This window comes from Oreochromis aureus, linkage group 5 (genome assembly GCF_013358895.1).
Source record: "Oreochromis aureus strain Israel breed Guangdong linkage group 5, ZZ_aureus, whole genome shotgun sequence".
NCBI lineage: Eukaryota > Metazoa > Chordata > Actinopteri > Cichliformes > Cichlidae > Oreochromis > Oreochromis aureus.
In genome coordinates this window covers 9,362,608-9,388,767 of record NC_052946.1, presented here as the reverse complement: position 1 = coordinate 9,388,767, position 26,160 = coordinate 9,362,608, and the positions used below count along the sequence as shown (strand labels likewise).

The 26,160-nt window shown below is 40.1% G+C and overlaps 1 protein-coding gene across 2 annotated transcripts in view; it reads right to left on the bottom strand.

Moving 5' to 3' along the window:
• The window catches only part of frmd4ba (FERM domain containing 4Ba), a 47,307-nt gene extending 30,974 nt beyond the window's left edge, over nucleotides 1–16,333 (bottom strand). Inside the window, exon 1 of one of the 2 annotated variants that reach the window (XM_031731777.2) lies at nucleotides 16,128–16,333. The gene's annotated coding sequence lies outside the window, so the exon portion shown is untranslated. The remainder of the gene's footprint in view (nucleotides 1–16,127) is intronic. The other variant, XM_031731778.2, reaches the window with a different exon arrangement.
• Nucleotides 16,334–26,160: the final 9,827 nt, after the last annotated feature.

Here is a 26,160-nt window from a genome sequence, read left to right as displayed (position 1 = left end):
CTCATTTCAAGGTAAAGTGATTCTTCGACAGCTAAATAAAATGCTTTCACAGAGAGAATTTATCACCTGTATTCCCTCTTATCGTCTACTGTCACAGCAGCCGTAAATACCATGAGGTCACACCACGGTCCGTCACCCCCTCTGATGTCACTTTTATGTCACTCCATTTCTCTGAATTAGTCATGTGGTTTCACAAGGCTGTGCTCACTTAAAGGCTCATTCTTTTCCAGCTGCTGTTGTACTTCACCTCGGACAGAATACAATCATTGTTGTGGACGCTGCAATGCACCTTTATTGCCAGCAGATGGGGTAACAGGGTGTCAGACAACCCTTGGGGGCAAATGGAGGCAATCCTTTTGTGGTAAATTATTCTGTCTGGAGGGTTTTCCTCATACCTTTTTTTTTTTTTTTGCCAATGCCACACCATTTCTCCTCACATAAAGCTCTTATTTCACTTGTGACATGTGGATTGAAAATGTAATAAGAGTACAGACAGGCAAGCTGTTACAATTTAGCCGTATTCTATCCCTGAAGCTTCGTGTTAATAGGCTTGAATCTATAGAGAATACAAGGCAGGGCATGACAGGGGAAGCCACGCTGCCAAGATCATCACGGTTTCTTGTCCCGGGGCTCTTTTCAACATTGGATGGCAATTACCGTGTACAGTAAGTGGTAGATTAATAGTCTAAACGGGGTAGGCCTCCCGGTGAACAGAACAGAGCTGGAGCAGGGCAGGGAAACAGCTGTCACCCACACACGCCTGCAGCTGATGAGTTTTGCCACATACAGAGACTGCAGCTGACACACTGAATGGAAGACATTTTGGACAGTATGCTTGACACACACACAAACGCACGCAGGTCAGCACTCTCACTTACAGTACCGTCTCCTCACAGGACCCTACACACACACACTTATCACGCTTCCCGACTGTCAGTTGTAGTTAGAAATGTAGGAGGTGGACACAGCTGTCTGAGATCATGACACCCGATCAGAGCATGATCTGTAATCATACATCACAGATGAACAAATGTGGAACATAAAACATTAAAAAGGCCATCTTTGGTCATGCATAGTCTATGTCCTACTTTTTAAAGGGCTTTAATAGTGCAAGCATGGCTATGCTGAATATCAGATGTTATGCATCTTGTGTGTTCTCACTGTTGTTAACCTCCCCCTGACGCATGGCTTGAAATCAATAAATCAGAAAGAACTAATCCTTTAAAGACAAAAGCTTTCAGATTTGACAACCAAGGCAGCGTAAGCGAGAGATTACTATTATGCATCTTGACTGAAAATGTCACCGCATCTGTTTAAGAAACCACAAGACATCTTAATTACAGCCAATTAACACTGTGTGATAGAGCTCCATTTGGCAATCATTGGTGAGACAGAAAAGCTTTGCGTGTGTGTGTCTGTGTGTGTTTGGGCAGTGTGGGGGGTGGAAAAAGAAAGGAAGACAGGGAAAGAGGCAAGGGCCCGGGGCTTCAGGCTGCCACCATGCACCTATCGGCTTTTGGGTTGTGACTGGGGATTTGGGGCCAGCTCCTCTTGCTGTACAGGATGGCCCTTAGGGGCACGCTGGAGGCCACAGGCCACGACAAACCATGTGTGTGAATAACCCAGATGCTATGAAGAGGAGGAGGTCAGGAGCTGGGGGAAGGGTGCAGGGGGCCTAGAGGCCACAATATGAGTCAACAGCCCCAACACTGACTGCCATGACAAAATGTTGCCTCAAGGGACTGCGGGTGCACAGATTTGCCCAGGCATTTCTTAGAAGAAGCATAAAGAGCCAGTGTCAGAAGTTTTCAATATCATATCCAAGAGACGAAAAACATGAATGGCCACTGTGCACATCACCACAGGCGTCCCAGTGAAACAAAGAGGGACGGAGCAGAGGGCGGGGGGGAGGGGAGGAGACACTATCAGTCTGTAATGAGCCTTGAGGCCATGCACGGGGTGAAGTTATTGAGAGGGTATTATGATCTAAATCTGAAACACTAAGAACTGTTTTGCAAATATAAAAAACTGAAGTACGATGCTTTGGAACCCTACGTAATCAAAAGTCACGAGTGAATTTAAAGAGAAATACAGCTGTTGGTCAGCTGTCAATCACCTGGTTACTCTTGGACAATTTAAAAACATGGCTCTGGGAAATTATGACACAATTTTCATACACTTTACAGACAATTATTTGCAAATATTTAAAACAGCTGACCAGCTGTCTGAAAACTGCATTTCAATCTTTGCTCTGCAGTCATTTATATCTGAGACAACAGCACAAAGACCCAGTACACTGACTAAGCTGGATACAGCATGACAGGGAGAGCTAGGTTGCAAGAACAAGGTGGGTTGCCAAGTAGCTTGCAGAGGTACAGTAGCTGTGGGTGCCCTATATAAGAAATGTTCAATTTGATTCCTAATGTTGCTTCTTAATCTGATTTTCATCCCGGGTAAGTGATCTGATACTCTGATGTATTGGCAGGGTTTCATCTGATAACAGAAATTGTGCCCTTAACACACGTAAAGTTATCGACACTAGAAATTCCTTTGAGTCTTCCCGTTCCCATCTGTTAAATCAAAACATTTCCATTCTGAAGTGTCTAAATCCATTTCGTGGCCACGGTTCGTGATTAGTAGAGACCTAGCAGATGATATCTGCATCTGTACATGTGAGTCCCTCTGGCTTATCATTCCCAATCCAATTTAGTGACTAGATAATCAGATCAGTGATATGGCCTTATCTGGCCGTATAACACATGTCTGAGAAACCACAACAGATGTGCAGCTGTGAAGTGCACATGTCTACCCCCCCTGTCCTGCGCAGGCACACTGCAGAACCTGTGAGACTCACGGAGACATCACTTTAAAGTAAAGACTTATGGGAGGTCTTATGGGAATACTGTCCTGTCAGTATTAAGCCACCAATACGGTAGAATACCTCTATTTTTATCCTGTCGTATGAATACAAGCGCTCTCAGTGGGCCGAGAGCTCCCAAAGGTGCTGGCATTGTCAGAGCAATTTCATGAGGTGCCTTGATTTGAAGTGGAGTTGAGTTCATTGCGAGTCAAATGGGGATTTATATGTGCATGGAGTTTGTAGTGCAAAGAGCCTAAATATAAAAAACAGGGCATCTGTTCCTGCTTTACTGCTGCAAGTATGTCTAATTCAATACTTTTACTGTTTATATGGTCACAAATTCTGAAACAGCTGCTGCACAGCAGATGGAAAACATGTCTCATTGCTTTTCAATATTTTATTGACTTGAAAACACACCACATGAGAGCAAATTAAAATTTTAACTGTAAATATTCTTAGGAGTTGCCATGAAGACAGAAAAAGTGCTCAAAGCACAGACAAAGAACCCAGTTCTTGTGGTAAAGAAACACACAAGCATCCAAAAATTGAGGTTAGGAAGAGAGATGAGGCAGTAGCTGAAAAATAGTCCACTAGGCTGCATTGCAAAGCACAAAGCTGAACCAATCCATATTTGCATTTTGAAACTGGTTTAAATGACTCTGTGGTTAAAAAAGAGGTCATAAAACAAACAAACCACCTGCCTCTGTGTTAAATTTGAGAATTTCTTAGGTTCATTGTTTTGCTTTTACAGCTTGAAAGTCTAATGCTTTTCCCCCTCACTTGCTGCTCTCCTTTTGTCCATTTACAGCTTCCACAAACCAACTTGTCCAAAAAACTCAGAGAGACCCACAGAACAGAATGACAAACTAACCAAGATGCCAACAACAGCAAAAAACATCAGACGAAGTAAGTGCAGCAGGCAGAGACCTTAACTGAGCTAAAACCAGAGAGACCATTAAGTATGACATGTAACCGTTTTTGTGGTCTGCGAGCAAGAAGCAAGAAGAAAACAACACGAAGGGCATCAAAACAGAAACATTAACAGCATCTGGTCTGGAATGACATTCTGGCACCTTCAGTTAATGAGCGATTAAATGTGATGGGCAGGTTAATTCATACTGTCAAATGAGTTAATCTCTCATGCCTTTACATCTGATGCCATGGTGATATTTACTCAGTAATAAGAAAATAAGGACACAGCCTGCTTACATCTTCAAAACATCCCCTTTCCCTCATCGTCACTGTGATGCATTCAAGGGGCAGATGTGAAGTTGCGGTCACAGTACTTTAGCAATATGCTAATAGAACAGAAGAGCAGCAAATGTAAACGGAGCAAGGTTTTTCTAAGTGGCAGAATGTTAAAGTGTGACTGAGAGAGAAGCACAGGACAAGAGAGGAAGATGAGAGATTTCCAAAGGTGAGGACTGCAAGTGAAATTTTATAAACTAGAAATTTAAATCTTCTGTTTATATCTTGTTGAATTCAGTTGGCTGTATAAAAAGCAAAATCCATTATTATGCGATTTATTTCTAACTAATTATTTTCCTTCTACACCCAAATTTCTTCCACCTGCCAAATCCCACTTTAACCTCTGCATATGCCTACAGGTGTTCTAGTATTTCCTTGCACAACTGAAGAAGAAGAATGGTGCTCGCTGGCACAGGAAAAACAACATGTGGAAGATGCAACTAAAGTAGCTGCACTGACAGCTCTGCCCCAACAAGTTGATAAGAAAGAGTCGGGTGTGATCTGGAGCCAGAGGTTGACAATGACAACTGATTCACACATGGCAACATCCAAATCATTGTTTAAGGCAGTGGTTCCCAAACTTTTTTTACTGGGCCCCCCTTGTTTAACAAGAAAAATGTTCGCGCCCCCCGACCCCCGCGCGTGCACGCGCGCACGCACACGCACAAACACATCCTTCAACCACACACACCCATATTTTGCTCCATTGCGGTTTATTTCACACCTCAAACATTTATTAAACAATTAAGCAAATACAAATAATCTGCAATAAATTACAGGTAGTAAGAAAATAAACTACCAACTCTTTTACGCTCCGTCCGCACCTACACGGGTATTTTTGAACGCGCAGCTGTTTCGGGCACATGTAAACGGCGTATCGAATCACCGAGAACGGAGATTTTTTTAAAACTCCTTTTTTTTGCGTTTACCTGTGGACAAGGAATACAGAGTTTGTCACGCAATGTCAAAGGTATGTGGCTTTTTCACGTCACACTGTGCGCCACGTTATTGTTTACATGAGATGAATTGCAGAATGGCAGATAGAGACAAAATACTGTTAATCCCCTATGGGCAGAAATCTGTGCCATCAGAAATTGAATTTGAATAAGTTAAATTTGAATTTGAATTGCTCAGATTGAATCTGAATTGTAACTTGAATGAAAGCTTTTGAAAACTGAATTTGAATTAGTCTAATTTGAAATTGAATTTATGGTTTGAAAATGAATTGATTTGCTTTGAAACTGCATTTTATCCTTTAAAAATTCAGCTCTCGAATAATTTCACATTCACTTCTCACCATTCAGTTTCAGTTCTACAATTCAATTTCAGTTCCAAAATTCAGTTTTTTGGGACTTACATCCGGTTCCGGTTCAAGCGCAGATTAATAGAACTACAGACTGATAGCGTTACTGACGGGAATCTACAGCGTCTTGAGCTGAATTAAGACTTCAGAAGTCATTCGTCATGTCGAATGACCAGCGGATAAACTCTCAGGTTGGTAATAAATGTATTACATGTATAAGAACAAGCGTCATGTTAACAATTGATAGCCGTACAGTAACCTTTATGCTTATTGTAGCTGCTAGCTAAAAACGCTAATTTAGCGTAGTTTGCCCTGGATTCAGCTTTGACAAACAAATATGATCGACTGTTTCTAGTAGAATTCCAAAGTTGTCATCTTGTACCCTGTCAGAGCCCTGTATGCTTGCAGAGACCCCTACAGTAAGGAAACATGCAAAACGGTGTCCAAACCTTTGTATTTGAGCTTTATTTATGTCTTACACAGCATCCCAACTCTTTAGCTAACTTAATAACTTTAGCTAAAGTGAATAGTTAGTCTTATTCATTAGTGCAGCGTTACTGGATCACCTCTGTTTGAAGTGATATAATATGATATACAACTATCACTGTGTTTAACTACCATAATAATTCTTAGCGTACTGAGTGCATGCTTATTAGTTGTTTTTTTAAAACATACTGCTCCATTGCTATGTTTGACAGGCTGAAGTTGTCGGGTCACCTCCTAAATCGACCATCTTTTACAGGTGTTTTGTGCCAGAAATGGAGTGTCCACTGAAGACTGAAGATACTGAATCTCTACGCCTTGCCATTGATCCCTCCTGTGCCTTCATCTAGACAAGAGACATTAACTTAACCACTCTCACATGCTCTGTACCTACATCACCTTCCCTGACAGTCGTAGCTTGGCTCATCTGAGGGTGAAATTATAAGAATGTGTTATTTTGCAAAGTGCTCTCTAGGGTTCCTAAATAAAATATGGCATTGAGGTCATTTCTTTTGAATTAATCCCTTCTGAAATATAAGAACCTCTCCTGGTTTAAATGGCACTTTCTGTTCCTTACTTCCTGTTCCACTCCCAAACCCAAATAGATGCTGACAAGCTGACACAGTAATATGGAAGAGGGAGAGAAGCTGGAAAGGACTACTACAAATAAACCCAATGCCTAACAATGAAAAATGTAAAATAAGAACAATAATAACAATAATAAAGATAAAAGATGAAGTAACAAGTTTTTTGTTTTTTTGTTTATTCCAAATGATCATCCAGATGTCTGTGACATGTGATGACAAACACCATAATGGAAGGCCTTTGTCATCACATGCTTAAACTCATCATATATTTTTGCATATGCTGAACAGGCAGTCAGACATGCTGTAACTGTGGGGTAGAAAACTGCATGAACACCATACAGCAGGGGTCTCAAACTCCAGTCCTCGAGGGCATGGAAAAGTTGCATGACACCAGCCCTCGAGGACTGGAGTTTGAGACCCCTGTCATATTCCATATGACAGGTGTGGTTGAACTTCATGAAGACTCTGAAGTTTCTCTTCTCTTCTGGCAGGACAGGAATGTGGCCTTGTCCTGTGAGCCACCGTAAGGATGTACTTAGAGTAGAACTGGACTGTCACCGGCCTCAGGCTCTTCACCTTTTCAAAGACAAAGCAGTCATTTAGATAAAATATTAGATATTGTTTACCTGTAAATGCACAAAGAGAATTTAGAAATGTAATTATTGTCAAGAGTGAACAAGCACTGATAGTGTAATTTACAGCTGTGGCCAAACGTTTAGAGAATGAGAAGTGTTGTTTGTTTATTTATAAAGTTTGCTGTTTCAGTGATGGTTATATATATTATTATATTGCTTCAAACAGAGGTGATCCAGTAACGCTGCACTAATGAATTAGACTAACTATTCACTTTAGCTAAAGTTATTAAGTTAGCTAAAGAGTTGGGATGCTGTGTAAGACATAAATAAAGCTCAAATACAAAGGTTTGGACAGCGTTTTGCATGTTTCCCTACTGTAGGGGTCTCTGCAAGCATACAGGGCTCTGACAGGGTACAAGATGACAACTTTGGATTTCTACTAGAAACAGTCGATCATATTTGTTTGTCAAAGCTGAATCCAGGGCAAACTACGCTAAATTAGCGTTTTTAGCTAGCAGATACAATAAGCATAAAGGTTACTGTACGGGCGATCATTTGTTAACATGACGCTTGTTCTTATACATGTAATACATTTATTACCAACCTGAGAGTTTATCCGCTGGTCATTCGACATGACGAATGACTTCTGAAGTCTTAATTCAGCTCCAGGCGCTGTAGATTCCCGTCAGTAACGCTATCAGTCTGTAGTTCTATTAATCTGCGCTTGAACCGAACCGGATGTAAGTCCCAAAAACTGAATTTTGGAACTGAAATTGAATTGTAGAACTGAAACTGAATGGTGAGAAGTGAATGTGAAATTATTCGAGAGCTGAATTTTTAAAGGATAAAATGCAGTTTCAAAGCAAATCAATTCATTTTCAAACCATAAATTCAATTTCAAATTAGACTAATTCAAATTCAGTTTTCAAAAGCTTTCATTCAAGTTACAATTCAGATTCAATCCGGGCAATTCAAATTCAAATTTAACTTATTCAAATTCAATTTCTGATGGCACAGATTTCTGCCCATATTAATCTGACTCTGCAGGTTTTACACGCTTACATATACAGGCCATTACTGTCCCTGCATTTAGAAAGGCAGAGGCATCACGGTGTAATTATTTTACATGTAGTTGTTTTTTTTCCTGTGTAATAATGTTCAACATTGCTATCAATACATTTTTCAAAAAAAACCTCTACAAAATGGGTTCAAAAACATAAACAACTGTGGGATACTGTTTGTCCGTGATTTGAACAGCCCAGCTGCTCGGTGCAGGGAAAACTAATTCTGCAGGAGACCTACCTCAGCACTTGTGTAGGTGAAACCAAAGGGAAGATATGCTTCACCATATTTTCTAGTCTTTGGCTTAGAATGAAGTTGGTTTGGAAACATATTCAGCAATGCTTCATCTCCTGCTTTGCGTTTGTGTGGGCGCCCCGTGCTATATTGTCCAAGCCTTGTTTTTGTTTTTGTTTTTTTTCCCTTTTCATGCCGCGCCCCCCCTGCAATAGCTCTGCGCCCCCCCTAGGGGGCGGGCCCCACACTTTGGGAACCACTGGTTTAAGGCAGGAAACACTTTAGTCTAACGAAATGCCTAAAAGATAGGAATCTAGATCTTTTTAACAAATTCAGTCCAGTATTCAACCACATCCAAAGTATTATCCTGCTTATGTTATCTGGAAATACACTTTACCATATTGACAGCTAGCGTTGCCCCTATGAAATCTGCTACGTTCCATACGCTAAAATGTTTGTAATGACTAACATTAAAAGTTAGCGTAATGACGCTAAAATTGCTAATGCTACAGTACAGTACCCGGTCTACTTTTTTTTTTTTTTTTTTTTTTTTTTATTAAGTACATGGGATATAAATTTTGGTTTGATATCGAGACTCATGCAGTTCTACTGGTACTACCACAAACTACCAAATGTCTTGTATTTCTGGCATGCCTAAAATGTAATGTGATTAATTTTGATGATATTCAGAAGCCCATTCTGGAAAACCATTTAAATGTAACCACACAAATTTTAACACCACTGATCATCTTCCCCACTATGACAACCACCACCTGCCCCTGAGGACACCAAGTGTCATCTTTCTTCCCGGTGTGCTCGACACCTGTTATAACTGGGCCCTGCACAAAATCCCCATATCAGCTTTCCATCCAAGTCCAGTGTAAAGTGTCATCAAATGCTGTCCTGACATCATTTATTTCTAGTTCAGGTCTGATTCTGCGGGTAACATTGCTGAGGGAAGACCTCAACTTGTTGCTTGTTGCTTGATACAATAGTATAAAGTAGGTTAAAGGATACTCTCGTGTTGTACAAACCCAGTACACAAGGCTCTTAGGAACACAATGCAACCTTGAAAAAAACCCCTCTAGATCAAAGTCGTATTTTTTCTATTGAATTACAGGTTTTCCCCCTATGACACAGTTTCCTTGTCATTGTGTCACACTCCTGAATCTTTCCTGCATGTTAGAGCTAAAATGCAGACGCTCATCCATGTCTGAGAGTTCAGTCTGATGTGTCTGAGTAAACCAGCAGGATGCTCGTTTTCGGTCCACGGGGCAGGTGATAATTACTTCCCGCAGATCCCTCTAACCCACCCCCCACCCCCTTTGCCCCAACTCCTCCAGTTCCTCCCCTCATCCCAAGCTGCCATGGTGAAGGTGACCGCAGCTGGATGATTTCTGTCTTTCTAAACTGCAGGGGACACGAACTGTGAGCAGCTAGTGTGTGTATGTGTAGTAGCTGGAGTGGGGGCGTTGCTTTCCACTATTAACCCAGTACAAGAGGAAGCTCAGGTAACCCCTCTATTAACGATGAATGCTACGCTCTAGTGAGCGAGTACCTGCAGTATCCAGCCATCAATATATACACTCTGTACGGCCACAGACGCACACAAAATTAATTTATAGAGATATGATTTGGAAAAAAAATCAAGCCAATTCAGCAGGAAATTACTTTGTGAGGAGTTATGAGGGCATCACATATTCACAGAAGTCTCCAGTGTGTGTCTTTAACATGCCTCTAACCCTTCTGGCACTAAATGTGTGAAACACTCACATGGGGTTTTAAGAGCTGAGGAGTATTGATCATTGTGGGTATGAAGCTGTGGGGTATGTCTGCTTTGGAAGCACGGTTGCTTTTTTTTTCCAGCTCCACCACCATGTACCTCTCCATTTGTGCCTGAGAGGATAATAATAGCAACTCAGGCCCTTTCCGTCCATCCCTCCGCCTTTACCTTACACACATTTGCCGGGCAGGGACTCTCATTCTGAACATTACCATTCAGGCTTTTAAGCACCCGCCTTTACATCACCACCTCGCAGCTCTCCTAATGTGTAATCTGGGTGTAGTGTGTATTCAGGAGTGAAATATGGAGAAATGGGGAATGATTACAGGAGAGGGATTGTTGAATAGATAGAGAGAGGCGTACAAGCGGCATCATTTCAGGGAGAGTCACTCCCCTCCATCTCTCCAAAAAAAACCTCCCGGGCAAGCCGACAGCAGCAGCACAGATAGAAAGAAAGGTGGTGGAGGGCTTTGCTTTGTTGTTATTTTCATTTTCTCAGCCTCACAGCAGTTATATTCTAGTCTGAAAAACAGACGATGATGAGGAGGAGGAGGAAGAACAGAAACAGGGGTGTTCAGTTCTGGAGCGGAACTGTGCACCGAGCTGTTGGGTTCAAGGTTCCCTTAAATGCCCGAGGATGTGGCTGAAACTGCAAGGAGGAAGGCGCTCCTCTGCTCAGGTCTGCTAGAAGATCCACATCTCAACTGCACACCTGAGCAGCAGTACACAGTATTATGATTCAAGAAGTCTTAAGAATACAGATAGTTGGGAAAACCAGTAAATGTAAGTCGTTGGAGAGACATTGTTTAAAAATGGTTATTTGCCTATCCTGATACAAACGTGTCACTCAAATGCCTGTGTCTGTCTATACCAGGGGTGTCAAACATAAGGCCTGGGGGCCAGAATTGGCCCGACAAAGACTCTAATTCAGCACACTGAACAGCTTTAGAAAACGTGAAGGAGTGCAACGATTTCCTGTTGATAAAGACTGTTCACTCCCATTGCCATTCATACTCCACCAAGTAATTAAATAAAAGATAAATGAACAAAAACGTTATATTTTTAAAAAAAGTCCTGATAGTTCATTGCACAGACTTTCCTACAGCCTGTGGAATGAACCATTGTGACTTTTTTCTGCGATTTTACTCATTTAACATGTAGTTAAGATCAGAGTGGCTGTATGTGGCCTACATTGTAACATGAGGTTGACATCCCTGGTCTATACACTCAAAATAAATTAATAATAATAATAATAATGATAAATATCTGACTTTAACTCATTTCATTACACAAGTACAATCTAATCAGGTCAAATGAAATGTACTTAATTGGCATACATTCAGATTTTCTTTCATTATTAATTATTTGAATAAATAAATCTTTGATTTTTATATATTTCAGTTGCATTTTGCATTTTAGAATTAGGATGAAGAATCATTACTTTGAGTGTATGTGTTTGTATCTGGCTCAAATTAACAACAATGCTTTTTTCTTTAAAAATAATCAGATGAAGTCACATAAACTGGTATCCACTGCTTCATAATTTCCCACATTTGTGATAAAATGAGTGAGTCCCCTCTAGCTTATGCATCTCCCTGGAAGCTTTATTAAGGGCACCGGTTATGCCCGAACACATTTATGTGGGTTTTACTGTTCATCCTCTGGAATAAATGGGAACATTACTGACCCGCTTGCTGTTGGAATCATAGTAAAAATAATAATAATTCCACGACAGGGTTTTGCAGCAATAGAAACAAGTATTACTGAAACTGCTTCTTCTGTACACCCTCAGTTATTCTCCGAATTACACAAGGTTGACAAACGTTATCGCTGGCTCGATTGTGGTCACAGGCAATGACTTTCTTTGGATAAACAAAGCATGTAACAAAGAAACGTTAGAGGGAAGAGGAAGAGGCTGACGGTGGATGTATAAACCACTGGACTGTGACACCAAACAGTGGAGTGGACAACCTTAGATCCTGAGCAGTATCCTTTCATGACCCTTAAACGGGTGCAGAAATATAACCATAAATGGATTAATAACACTTTTGGTGATACAAGTAGACAAATGCAAGATGGGATTTTTGGCTTGTATTCACTGACACTTTAGTGATACTGCAACATTTCAGGTGCCTAATTAACAGCACCTTGTCACCCTATCTCTTCAGATACTGATACTTTGTTGGGACCCCTTGTTGTCATTGTCAACTCACTGGGCTCCCCTACAGCCTGCAGGATTTGCTCCAGATAAACATCTTGCCAAATGAGGAAGTAGAAAAACTGACAAGACAGCAGCGTCACCCAGAAAGCAGGAGTTTGAATGTAATGCATCACAGCTAGTTTTTGGACTTAACTGGGAGTTTGAACTGGGAGTGGAGTGTACATACATTAGCTGTGTGTAAAAAAACAAACAAACATTATATAGCAATATCTAATAAAGATTTAAATTTTTTAAAAAAAGGTGGGCTGTGCTATACTGTGCAAAAGTCTTCTGAAGTGGACCAGCTTTGTTATCAAGATGGTCACCAACTGCCTGTTTCGCACAATTTGAACACACTTATGCTGGTATAGCCATGCACAGTTGAAACTGTGATTTATTTTACCACAAATTTTACCCTTTTATTCTGTGCCTGGTTCAGTAGCCACTGATACGCGTGGGTAACCTGTGAATATAACCTTGTGTCCATCCTTTAAATAATTCATAAGGAGGTGGTCTTGAATGATACATTTTGGGGGGGAATTTGTCCACAAACTGGGAAGCGTCTGCCCTTAAACAGATTGGAGCTTGTTTTAATGCAGTCTCTTTTATCTAAATGATATGGAAACAGACTCCCAGAGGAATACCAAACCCAGCTCAGATCCACTCTCCAAGGTTGATGCAAGTGTTTTCTGCTTTATTCTGAAGGGAAATAAACACACAGAGTGTGAGCACACCCCATTAAAGGACCGCATCCCTCAGCAACCAAGTGAAAACTATCACTGTACACATGTGGCATTTTTGGTACTGCAAATTTTGAAAATGGCAATGAAAGTGGGAAATTTCCCAGTGTCTGTGATTTGAATGTGAAACTGTGGTCCAGACTCTTTGTTTTACTCAGGATGTCCTTTCTGAAAGGAAAAGAGATGTCTGCACACCGCCTAGCTGTTTCACTACCAATGAGGAACAGATTCCTGTTGACACAACTTTTCGGTGATTATGTTATGGAAAGAACTACAGTCATTTACTGCAAACACTGGAGGACTGACACATTAGTGATAAAACATTTAGGACTAAATATTTTCACTAAACATCCGCATGACCTCTTCATTCAGATGTCCTGGGGTCTGGTGATCTGAATAGATTTCCACTGTGAATATAGATTACTGATGACCCACAAACACAGAACTGAAAAACATTCCAGCGACTGACTAATTAGGCCTCAAGCACTCCGAAAGGGTCTAATCAACATAATTTTTTTGCTTTAGTTATGAGAAATCTTTTTGACCCAACACTTGAACACTGTCAGATGATCAAAGGGCAACATCTATTTTATGTTTGGAATTTCTGTAAAGCTAACTCTCGTTTTACAAATTAAGAATTCAGTTTCACTCATTTCCCGTTAATGCAGTCATTGAGACTCCAGAAGTCCCTCATGCAGTAGCAATTAAAGGAAATGAGGAGATGCACAAAACAATGCATTTTAAAGCCACGAGTGCAAGCTTCCTTAAATTTAAAAGAAATATCTGAACACAAATCACACAAGAGACTCTTGTGTGATTTAATTCAATTAAATTCAATTTTATTTATATAGCGCCAATCACAACAACAGTCACCTCAAGGCACTTTATATTGTAAGGTAGACCCTACAATAATACATACAGAGAAAAAAAACAAAACAATAATCATATGACCCCCTATGAGCAAGCACTTTGGTGACAGTGGGAAGGAAAAACTCCCTTTTAACAGGAAGAAACCTCCGGCAGAGCCAGGCTCAGGGAGGGGCGGGGCCATCTGCTGCAACTGGTTGGGGTGAGAGAAGGAAACAGGATGACAGGATGAAAGTGATTTGTCGCTTTTAACAGAGGGAGAAAACAAAGTTAGCATAAACACATTTAGAGATTCTGCTAGAGTTTGTATTGACTGATGCTACCTACCACAAATTGGTAGCTCCTTTACAAGTAGCTACAAATTGTAAATGGCCAGCAGCAGCTAAACATTTCAGTAAAACTATGTTAGCTAATGCTATCTAAGCATTGGATTTACACAGGTTTAGTTACAATGAGTGAAGAATGCATTCTGTGCCTCTGAACTGTTAACAAAATGTCATGTCAATACAGTACTAATGCACTAATGCAGATTTTTGTTGGTGCTTAAATGATACTAAAGTTAAGATTAAGATGACACCTGCTCTGTTAAATATGTCACTTTTACATCCTTTAAGTTAGTTTTATGATATTTTGTCTGAATCTTGTGCCCTTGACATACCTGATGTCCGCTTTTAGAAGTTTTCACAAGCTTGCTACAGTAGGAATTATTGTAAAATAAATGAAAACCAATACTTCTGTATAAAATTTGGAAGAATTGCTGTTTACATCATCATGTCACATGGCACCCTTTGATAGTAATTTTGATCTCCCAGTGTGGAAGACATCATCACTCAGAACCGGTCTGGCAGGATCTCTGCTTGCTGAAAGTGCTGGGTTGCATGAACCTGCATAGTGACTGTATTACATCAGTCTAACTGACAAATGTTATCATTCCAACCTATGCATGATTAGATGCGTGGGAAAGAAAAAAATGCTGATGAGCAACTTTTAACACAAAGCAGGTTCTGTGAGGAGAGGTGAGAACACTTCAGCAGCTTAGGTCACACTGCACAGGTGGACTTGGACACAGTGTTTATTACTGTTTACCCTTTCAAAGCCGGCCCTGTGGTTAAGGCTGTTAATGGACTCTGATTGGCAAATGACTCCTATGTGCCGAGGCAAGCGTTGGAATATTCTGTGACGGTTAATAGCTTTATTGAATCAGAAGTGCTGACCCCATTAAAAGCAGCTGAACATCCTAGACTAAAAGTCAACACAAAGCAGCGCTGCCTTTGCAGTTTGCCTCTGTATGTGAGTCAAAAGAGAAAGACAGGCAGCATATGTTGCACTCATGAGGCACAATTTCAATATAGTCACCTATACAAAGCAGCAGCCTTTGTTCTGTATCACTCACACACTTCCTGTCACTGGGTTTCCTCATGGCAGAGCTGTATCACCACGAATGAATTCCACTTTAAGAGAAGAGAAACTCTTGCCTTGACTTCTTTTCTTATATAGAGAGGCTCAGTTTAAAGTATTTTTGTTTTTCACCATCCACACACTTACACAATACACTCATATGAGACCCATACAGGATATCACGTGCTTGAATAACCATTGTTTGTTTTGGCCAGGAAACAGGATACTCACACACAGGAGAATGACCGGCTGACCACAGAGTACTTTAAGACTTTAAAAAAAACAAAAGATTTTTTAAAAAAAGTTCACGAGTTCAGTTTTATGCTGACTTGATGGCGCACCACAATTGTTACTGACTGGGACACACTAATCATTGACAACGTCATAAACACACCGGCAAGTCACTCATGTTGACATGTCAACAGTTCAACACCCAGCTGACACTCGGTCAGTAGTAGTCACGGAAAACGCAGGCGGGTTGCGCAGTCACAGGATCCACAGTCATAGTCATAAGATTTGTATTTTTAAACTTTTGCCACACAATATAGTTTTTCAAAGAAGTGATGAAGTGTATAATTTACAGGCTTGGAATATGGTGAAGAGCAAACATCTTGTCAGGTGTCACATGAGCGCAAGATACCGACAATCCAAGACAAACAAAACAAACGGTGTGTCAGCCAGAAAGCCTGTTACAGGTCCCTTCACACTGTGTTTACATTAGATTATTCCAGAAAAAAAAAAACAGCTCTCAGCGGCGATGTTCCCGTACAAATGAAACCATTCTTACCGTATTTCTTTTGTTATGATGTGATCGCTCCTACTTATTGTCTGTCCGCAGAGCGTCTGAGCGCACACCGGTCAGTTTAAAAGGACAAAAAAACGCGCTCCTTATATAAAGCGGGTGCTTCTTCACAATGAGACTTTTTGCTAAAATGAGGAGGTCGTGCTGAAAAGTCCAGGAGGAGAAGAGGCTGCTGCCTGCTCGGCATAGTAACCTTCTGTGCCACACTCCACACACACGGCGAGTCCCATCCATTCACACTCCCCGCCTCCTGCCGGCTTCCTCCTCCTCTTCGCTACCTTCCACTGATGCCGGATGGGACAGATGAATTTCCCACTGCTGCTGTTGGGAGCCAATAGAGAGGCGCTCTCTGCTGCCCAAACCCACTATTGCTCAGCGGAAGAGACAATTAAAAACAAAACACTGTATCAGAGTAAGCCCAAGATTAACCACTTTCAGTAATGGAGATTTAAAAAGCCATTCAGCAATTTATGTTCGTAAGACCGCTGTAAATTTAAATGTATTCCCTATTGCACCAGACTTAGCCAATTTTAGTCCATTAGGCATAGTTAATCCCTTCGCACTGGCGGTTGTACCTCCCCAATATATTTATGTTTTTATTAACTGTGCACAATAGACACACAAATAGCAAACAGCTTTTATGGCGAAGATATGAGAGTTTTACCAGAATTCAGAGAAGTATTTTGTCGAAGTGGAATAAAGTGTTATACATTTCCCACAGCTCAGTTTTTACACGACGGAAAAATGAATGTAAATTTTAGAAAAGGATTAGGGATGCAAAATGGCACAAGACCAGCCAAATGCCTTCTCCAATCCAGTCCAACCGATCCAAACAGGTTGATGCGCAAAACACCACATGACAAATCAATAAAACAATCACAACAACAACAACAATAATAATAATTTGGCGGTGATAGCTGAAAAAGCTCCATAGCACCAGGTTTTCAGTAGTTTCTGGGGACGGCCAGGTGCAACAACTTCTGATATAACCAATCATTCATTTTTATTTTGCTCATGTTTGCTCATGTTAGTTGCTCATGTCAAATGGAGCACCTGCAGTGCCAAATTTAAAGGGAAACCCTATCAAAACCCCAGTGTCCCACAGCTCCTCTCCGTGGAGCCTTTTAGCATGTTTTTACTCACTGTTTTGCTTTTCTAACAGGCTGCTTTAATGCTTTGGTTCACTCTCATTCATCATATCATGTTTATCCATCTGACATCACAATATATTTGCAATACTGTGCAGGGAGTTGAGGTTGGATTGCAGGCCTGTAAGAACACCAGTGTATTATAGACTTTCCAGTGATCACAGGAAAGGAAAGGAGTGCCACACTGTTGTGCCTACATGGGGTTGGCTTAACAATAGGAAAGCTGAGTAATCCACAGAAACTCCAGGAGAAAGGAAATGGGAGGGATGAAACTGTTCATTTTATTATGAACCAGCTGAAGTGTGTGTTGGTGTTGCTATAAGGTGACGTTCCCTTGGCTATCTCAGCCTTGTATGCACGGAGGAGAGAACAAAAAAAAGGTCCTCATGTTTAAATGAAGGCGTGCTGTGCTGGAGCTAAATGCCCACCAAACCTAAATGAGTAACCCCAGGGACATCCCCAACCCCCCTCCCTATTTGTGAGGATTTCTGTGAGCCTGTGATTAGGCTCGCCCCAGTGCCATGTGTGCACCACCACCCCCCCAAACCTCCTCACATGCACACCAAATCTCTGCTTGGCCTTGGCTCCCATTGAGATTAGCCCACTATTGTTCTGATGACACTTCAAATAAGCTGTACTCTCATTATGGTAATACAACAGCACCATTGTGTTACCCAGTTATTTAAAAAACAAAGAAAAACAGTAACAAAAAAATGTCCTATATGCAGTACAGAGGGAAAGCACATACATGCAAAAAGAAAATGGAATAACCAAGATAAGAAAACCCTTTATTTGCATTACATGAACTCATTTTTACCTCACAGAAAACTGAAGATCTGAAAACTGAAAATGTATCTGTTTAAGCCAAATAAATGCGAAGCAGCTGATTTGAAGCTGAAGTTAAACAACTGACAAGACGGGGAAAATTCTCTAAAGAGGGCCTTAGTTTGTGCACAGGGAGGAAGCCATGAATTTTAAACACAAAGGGATTATGTTGTGCTCGTGGAACAGATGTTAGCACGTAGACAAGTCTACCCTCCTGAGAGTGGCCTCTGACTGACATACTGTCACACAGTTATTGGCCCATTGTCGGTGTGCATCCTGTCCTCTGGGTCTTTGGTTGCATTTTGCCCCCACCCCCTCCAGTAAAGCTTAACTCATCCAACACCAACCTTGACCTTGATGGGCTGCTAATGTCATCTTCCTTTATGTTCTGACAGACATTAACTCCGGCCAACTTCCAAGATCCTCTCCAAGCAAACTCCACATGCTCATGAATAGGTTGATATGAACAAAGACTGGATGACAATAAGTAAAGTCAACAATAAACGAGCACCAACCCTCTCGTTCCCCTCTTCTTTTAAACCTTCAAGCAGGTCAGCTGTTGTGCCGTGGTCCTGTGCCACCAGTTATCATTCTTCCTCACAGCTTGGCCTTTTCAGTGTGTCTTTAGTATTTTTCAGGTCAGGGTGAATTAATTAAGTGGGTTTTTTACTATATGAGACCCAACCCCCACATATTCTGTAAAAATGAAGGGCTTTTTAGTTTGTTGTTGATCATAGAACACAGACATTGTGTATAGACAGTGAAGTTTAAATTTAAAGAACAATCAAAACCAGCCAAGAAAAAGCAAAAGAAAAACAAACATTTTTGCATTTTTAAATATTATGGCTGTTTTTATTATATTCTTCAAACCATATTGATGGTTTGCCAACATCTGCCACATTCCTTTCTGCTAGCTGTTCAACGTTCATGGCAAACATGCTGTTTATAGGCTGTGTAATTATTTCTTTAGGGAAGGGGAGATGACTCTTTAGGGTAAAATTAGGCCTCCAGCAATCTTCATGCACAACACACAGGTAGATAATTTGAGCTGCTCCCTTATTTCCCGAGGCGTCACCGCAGCTGATAGATCTCCTGTTTGATGTGCTACAGATTTTCTGTCCTTGCTGTCACACCGCTTCCATTTATCCAAGCTTGGCACCAGTACTATGAGTATACTAGCTTGTGAGTCCATCACAGTACCAACACCGTGTTTGACTGTTGATATGATGTTCTTTTTATGGAATACTGTTTTTATAATAGACATAATGGGGCTCAAACCTTCAAAGAGGGTCAGCTTCTGTCTTCTCAGTCCACAGAATATTTTCCAAAAGTCTAGCGGATCATCAAGATGTTTTTGTTTTTCAGCAAATATGAGACAAGTTTGTGTTTTTTTGGTTCGTTTTTTGTTCTTTTGTGAACTCCTGGATAAATCGTCAGTGCACTCTTGGGGTAATTTTGTTATGTAAAATTAACAGTTGTTTAATAATTTAACAAAGAAAGGCAATTACTTTTTCACACAGGGTCAAGTAGCTTATAGCGTTTTACCCTTAACAAATGAAGTAATCCCTTAGACACTGAATATTTACTTACTCAAGTTATGTTTGTTTAAAATTATAATTTCTTTGGTGATCTGAAACATGTAAGTGTGACAAATGTGCAAGGAACCCGAGTCTGTTTCTCGAGTTATATTTTGGGGTAATTATGATATCATGTAGTAAAAACTAAAGGTAAGCCTGTATGGGATGGGTAATTTCCCTTGAAAAACATCTTTTTGCTTTTTCTTTGTCTTCTTGCCACAAAATCTCATGTGATCGCACTGGCAGAGAATCGAAACCTTTTGCCGGGTTTTGAGACGCAGCTGGAGAGATACTGACTCAACAGGAAGCCAAGTAAAGACAGAGCACTCACACTGATAGGACAAAATCACATGCTGTGTGTTATAATGTTTTTCAGCCTTATGTACAAATGTGTTCTTTTTCTAATTGTTTTCTAATCTAATGTGCAACACTAGATTTTTCAATCCAACAGCTGTAGCGAGAGAAGCAGCATTCACAAGCTGTTGCAGCGCCACCATGTGGACTAGATGTGTAATGCAATCTTTAAATGTAGACAGGAGCTTATCAACACAAAACACAAATCAGTTCCTGTCACACAATTTCACTTCCAAAAACGTAGGCATGGTGCACAAAGTCGCACTTAAAACAGAATGCAATGATCTGCAAATTGTATAAACTCATATTTTATATTTTTTAAAGAAACAGCTGGAGGAAAATTTTACTGTTAATTAGGTTAAGTGGAAACAGATCAGTAACATGACTGGATATAAAAAGAGCATCTTAGAGAGGCAGAGGTTCTCAGAAGTAAAGATGGGCAGAGATTCACCAATCTGCAAAGAAAAAACTGCAAATACAAATTGTGGAGCAATTTCAGAATAATGTTCCTCAACTTAAAATCAAAATGCCTCATCAGCAGCAGTACATAATATTCCAGCAACTCTCCCTGTTAATCTTGAGAAATCTCTTTGTGCAATGCCAAAAATCAACATTGGATGTCTGGGATCTTCGAGTTCTCAGGTGGCACTTTATGAAAAACAGGCATGATCCAGTCATGCAAATCACTGCATGGGCTCGGGAACACTTCCAAAAATCGCTATCTGTGAACGCGGTTCCCCGTGCCATCAACAAACGCCGATAAAAGTTCCATCATGCAAAGAAGCTTGTTATCAACATTCACTTAGCCTGCGTTTCTGAAGGCATGGGGGTGCATGTTGATGTAATTAAATGACTAAGCACATAATTCTGTTTATTGCTTTCACTTTTTCCTCTATTTGCTGCTACTCTCTTTTGAAACAATTGCCCTTTCAGAGCTTTAAAAGCCCTTTCAGAGTTGTTTTTCAGGCCCAAATCCTAAGAGGTGAGAGTATTCAGATACAATATCGACAAAACACAACCTGGACACTAAATAACACTCCAAGTCAAAAGTAGTGAAGTTGTTTGGCTTCTTTTTTGGCTTTGTCGCCCTCTTGTGAACATCTTCTGGTACAGCAACCATCTCTCAAAGTTGACCTGAAACTGTTTGTGTTGTTTATGTTTTTCAGGACCTACTTACTGACACAGAGCTGCTTTATTCTAGTACTTCTGTACCAGTTGAGTAACCTCACACAGCTTTTAACATTATCTCCTGACTACAAGATAATGTGCACTGCAGTCAGCTATGTGACATACCAACAGCGGTCTTGCACAACAACCATTCACACAGTAAAAAGAAAATATGCCTGTGGGTAATGCAAGAAAAATGAAAAGTAAAAACTGCTATTATGCTTTATGATTGTATATTGGCACGTAAATGCTTATAAATGTATGTAGTTATTAGTTTTACATCTGTTGCTATACAGGGATAGAAGTCAAGGTTTTTCAGCCATAACATGTCAAAATGTACCTTTTATTTGTTCTACAATTCAGTGCTTATTTGAAAGATGGGAAAGAGCAGAATATTTTTTCTAATACAACATGAGATCGATGTACTCTCTCATTGTTCTTAAACATATAAATTATGGTGAGGTGTTACGGCCTAAAGAAGTTCAGCCTTTCTAAAGTTTTCTCAACATGTTGTAAAAGAAATGAAGAAATACAACAAAAGGGAAACAGCTGCCATAATCAAGGTGAGTGGAGATAAAGAGTTGCTTAAAAAATATTCTGGAGGTGATTGGAGAAGCAGGTGATTGCTGAGAAGTCCACTCCTGGGAAGATTGACAGCTATGACCCACTTGTGGATAATCTTTCTCACTGTGGAATGATGGACGTCAGATGACCTCATAACTCATCCCAGATTGATGGCCTGCAACACTTCCTTCCCCAAGATCATCGCTGATATCTTTCATGCTCGGGATTATTCCTCCACAATGATGTGAGACTTTAAAAGTCAAACAGAAAAAGATTACTTCAAGTTCTTGATGCAGAAGGTATTTCTACAAGCTATGCGGTCATGTGGTGTATTTAGTTTTTTCTTAAAATATCTATATTGATGCTTACAGTACAATGGAAATGTAAAATATTTTGCAACAAAAACTTGGGGGGAAAAAAATCAAGAAATAACATCCTAAGAATTTATATTTATAATAGATTCTCACCAGAGAAACACAAAGACTTTAGACAATATAAAGAAGCACTGAGTCTGATGGCTCCTCCAACAATGGCAACATAAATCCGTCCAAAGTCTATAAAAGCAGAAGCTATCACTTGACAACAATTTAACTTTTCATTGTTTTTTCAAAATATATCTGCATTCGTGAACATTTACCAGCGGGTGTTACTGAATGTCTTGGCCTTAACAACCACTGGGTAAATGGAAAGCCCTGAGAAACTGCCCGTGGCCCCAGACAACGAGTCAGCAAACCAGCTGACGGCTTTGTGGATTGGTTACAACAAAGAAATCTTCATTTAAAAAAAAATACCATAACTGTTTTACTCCTTATCATACTATTTTTGAGTATTTAGTAAGTGGCAGAAGATAACATATATTTGTTCTTGGCTAATATATACTGGTACCTTCTTTTGCATTACTCCCCAACACAGACTGATTGCAGCATTACAAATAATGAACCACAGGAGTTCAACAGCTTCAAAGAGGGAAAACAGCCAAAATGTGATGTGCTTTGAAACCCAGCGAGCATTTAGTTTGGCTTGTTATGTATTTATGATCTTGTTCCTGTCATTGCAAGCAAAGGCAGTGACAAACGGTCATGTAAAACACACCTACAGCTGCGACCTTCTTGGCATTAAGTTCCTAAGACACTGATTGGTCTTCATCAAGATCATGGCTTTTGTTTCCCCACTGTCGAGTCTTACCTTACACTTAAGAGTTACAGTCAGCACTAAGAAAGGTGTCAGTTAGGTAGTTGGTCAAAGTACAAATATCTGTTAAATTAGCCTATTGCACTGTGATCCTGTACGAGTACTGATACCATGGTAACAAACTCAAAAGTAAGTAATTATAAGTAAACTTAATAAAAGATTTATATCACTCTTCTTCCTTTGGCTGTTCACTTTGGGGGTCACCACAGTGGATCAGCCACCCTTATCCTTATCCTCTATTACACCAACCCTCTGCATGTCCTCTTTCACCACATCCATGAATCTCGGCTATGCTCTTTTTCTTTTCCTCCAGCCTGGAAGCTCCATACTCCATATTTGACGAATATATTCACCATTGCTCCTCTGCACATGGGCAAACCACCTGTTCCTTGCTACTCTAACTTTGTGTCCAGCCTGAGCTGTCCCTGTGATATGCTCATTTCTAATCTTCATCCATCCAGCTTCATGCAGGTAATCCCCAAAGAACATCTTAGCATCTTCAACTCTCAATACCATCTTGTTAATTTACCAAAAGAAGAAGAAAATCCCTTTATCAATCAAATTTCTAGCTCTACTCTCATTATATGCTTCAGATACACTGCACATCCACTTTAGTACAGCTTACACTCTAATTAATTTGCCGTTTCACTTTGACACGAGCATGAAATGATTGGATATTTGGAGTATACTTGGAGTCATGACATTCCCATAAACTGCTGCTGAAACGTGACCGAACCTTTAGGGAATCCTAACACAGGAACTAAAGATAAAGAGGACAAAGAAGGGTCTGTCTGACAAATGAATGTAGGAAGATGCATTTTACTGTATTCTTCTCTATTGGACTTGAAATTTAAAAGACACTTCTGGGCTACCTAATGAATTACAGCACAAAGCAACTAGGTTCGCGATGCAGTCTGTGCTTGCTGGTGGCATTGTGTGTTACGAGACCACACACTGATGGGTAGGAAAAGAAAGCATTATCTGTGCTATTCTGCAATAGATCCTGTGAATAACCCATTATCATTGGGGAAGAACACAAGATGTAGCTTTGAATTGTCCTTTTGTGTGCACACAACTGAGGTTGTAACAAGTTGCATCCTCACACACCAACAAGGAAAATTCATTTGCATGCTTAACTCAGTTATAAAGCAGAGAGACATGGGGGGTGGCGGGGCATGAAGCAAAACACATCTGACAAACCATATTTACAGTCTGTGGCTGGCATTACTGTAACTTAATGTACTAAAGGGCAAAACAGCAAGTTTTCTTTGCACCAGATGTGTTTTTTTTTCTTCTGACAATTGATCCCAAAAACTAAACCATAAATCATTTCAAGTTATTTTCTCCACAGGATACTAGGCCTCCAAAAACTCACTGGATAATTGCTGTGCTCACACAGATTAAGACAAATGCTGGGTTATAAAATCTTCTGTGAAGGTACTCAACAGTCAAGAAGGTGATGAAACAGTCAGGGAAGGAAAGCACCAATTTTAGATCCAAGTTACAACATGGAAATGGCTGAATCACAACTCATGCTTCCTGTTTCTTTGCGACTGCACTGCAGCGTTTACAACCTCGGAAAATTTGGGCTTCCACAGGAAGACTAAGGATAGCCTCTTGCCATATCATTGTGTTCCATACGCTTCTGTCATTTAACACATGTGAGTGAGAGTCAGAAATCTAATTATACTTCTTACTTGTAATAAAGCACCAAAAGACATACTTCTAATTAAATAGATTTCTAAGAACACAACACTTTTTCCACCTTTGGTTTTCATTAGTTTTAGTTCACTGTTGGAGCACACAACATGATGTCAAGCTAGAGACAAGACTTTCTATTGATAATGAAGGGAATGAGGACACTGACCCCCGTGGAGAAAATATCACGGTTCGTTTGATGGTTCAGAGCTGCCATCAACTGAAAAGCTGTGTGTAACGATACAGCAGATTTTTATGAAGTGATAGCATAACATAACATGGTCAATTTGCCTTCGGCACAAGTGCTGCACACAGTATGATAGGAAGACCTACATAAGCTATCCTGCTACATAACACACACTGCTTAAAGGCTAGTGATCAATAAACAAGCAAATATGAAAACAATGTATATGTCAATATTAAATATAGTAAAGGACAGACATAATGATCTTCACTTAAATTTTTATTTTGCTCCTAAAACACCTGTGCACTGATGAGCACTTCTTATGTATCGCCTCCTCATTAACAAATCGTTCTTCAGCAGCTTCTCAGCATGTTTAACACTAAACTAGTGCACAGTGCTTTTCCTCTCACACATGTGCAGCAGCTGTGTTGCTTGCATTCTATTATGTGTGTAACCTTTTCCTAATATTAGAACATTTGTAAAGTCAGCCATTCACACCTTTATTGTGACTGTACTCATACCCAGATCAGAAAAGCCTGTGTGAACTCAACAAGCTGCCGACCGGCTTCGTGTGACCCCATATCCTGATTGGCAGTGTTAGGGTTAGTGAATCCAGATAACAGGAAGATACCCTGGGTATGCTCAACTCACTTTGAGTCTCTTACAACAGCAAGACACTCAAATCACAGAACTAAAGGTCAAATTCCAAACTGAACTTAACAAATAATCAGCACTTTGCAGCACTTGGGTGACTATAAAGCCAACCAAACCACCCGAAACAAACAAACAAATAAACAAAAACAAAAAAATCAGGAGCAAGTCCTTAAATTTCTTATTGATTTTACACTTGTGTCTCAAAGGTGCTGTATAAAAAAGGGTTACTGGCTTATACTTTTTAGTATACCTAGTCTGGTTTTATTTCTTTCTTTCTTTTTATTAGATTTCTTCTGTAATAAATACAATTTTATTTTATTTTACTCTTGGTTCTTGCTTCCAGCTCATCAAAAAGGTCCCTTTTTAAACCTTCTGCTCAAAATGAGCAGTGCAAAATTTCTGTTCCAACATTTTCTGTTACCTACTTTCATATTAAATGATAAGAAGATCTACTGAATTCTGTCATTTTATGCAGCCTCTGCATTCTTGATGTAAATGGGGTTGCAAAACTGTTCACCATCACAGCTCTGAATGGAAAAAATGTTGCCTGATAACAATGCTATTGCAAAACTCCAAAACTGCTCATTCTCCTTCCCTAAATCAATATGTTCAATTAAATCACGGAAGTGGAGACATCCGTCACTCATGCAGCTCAT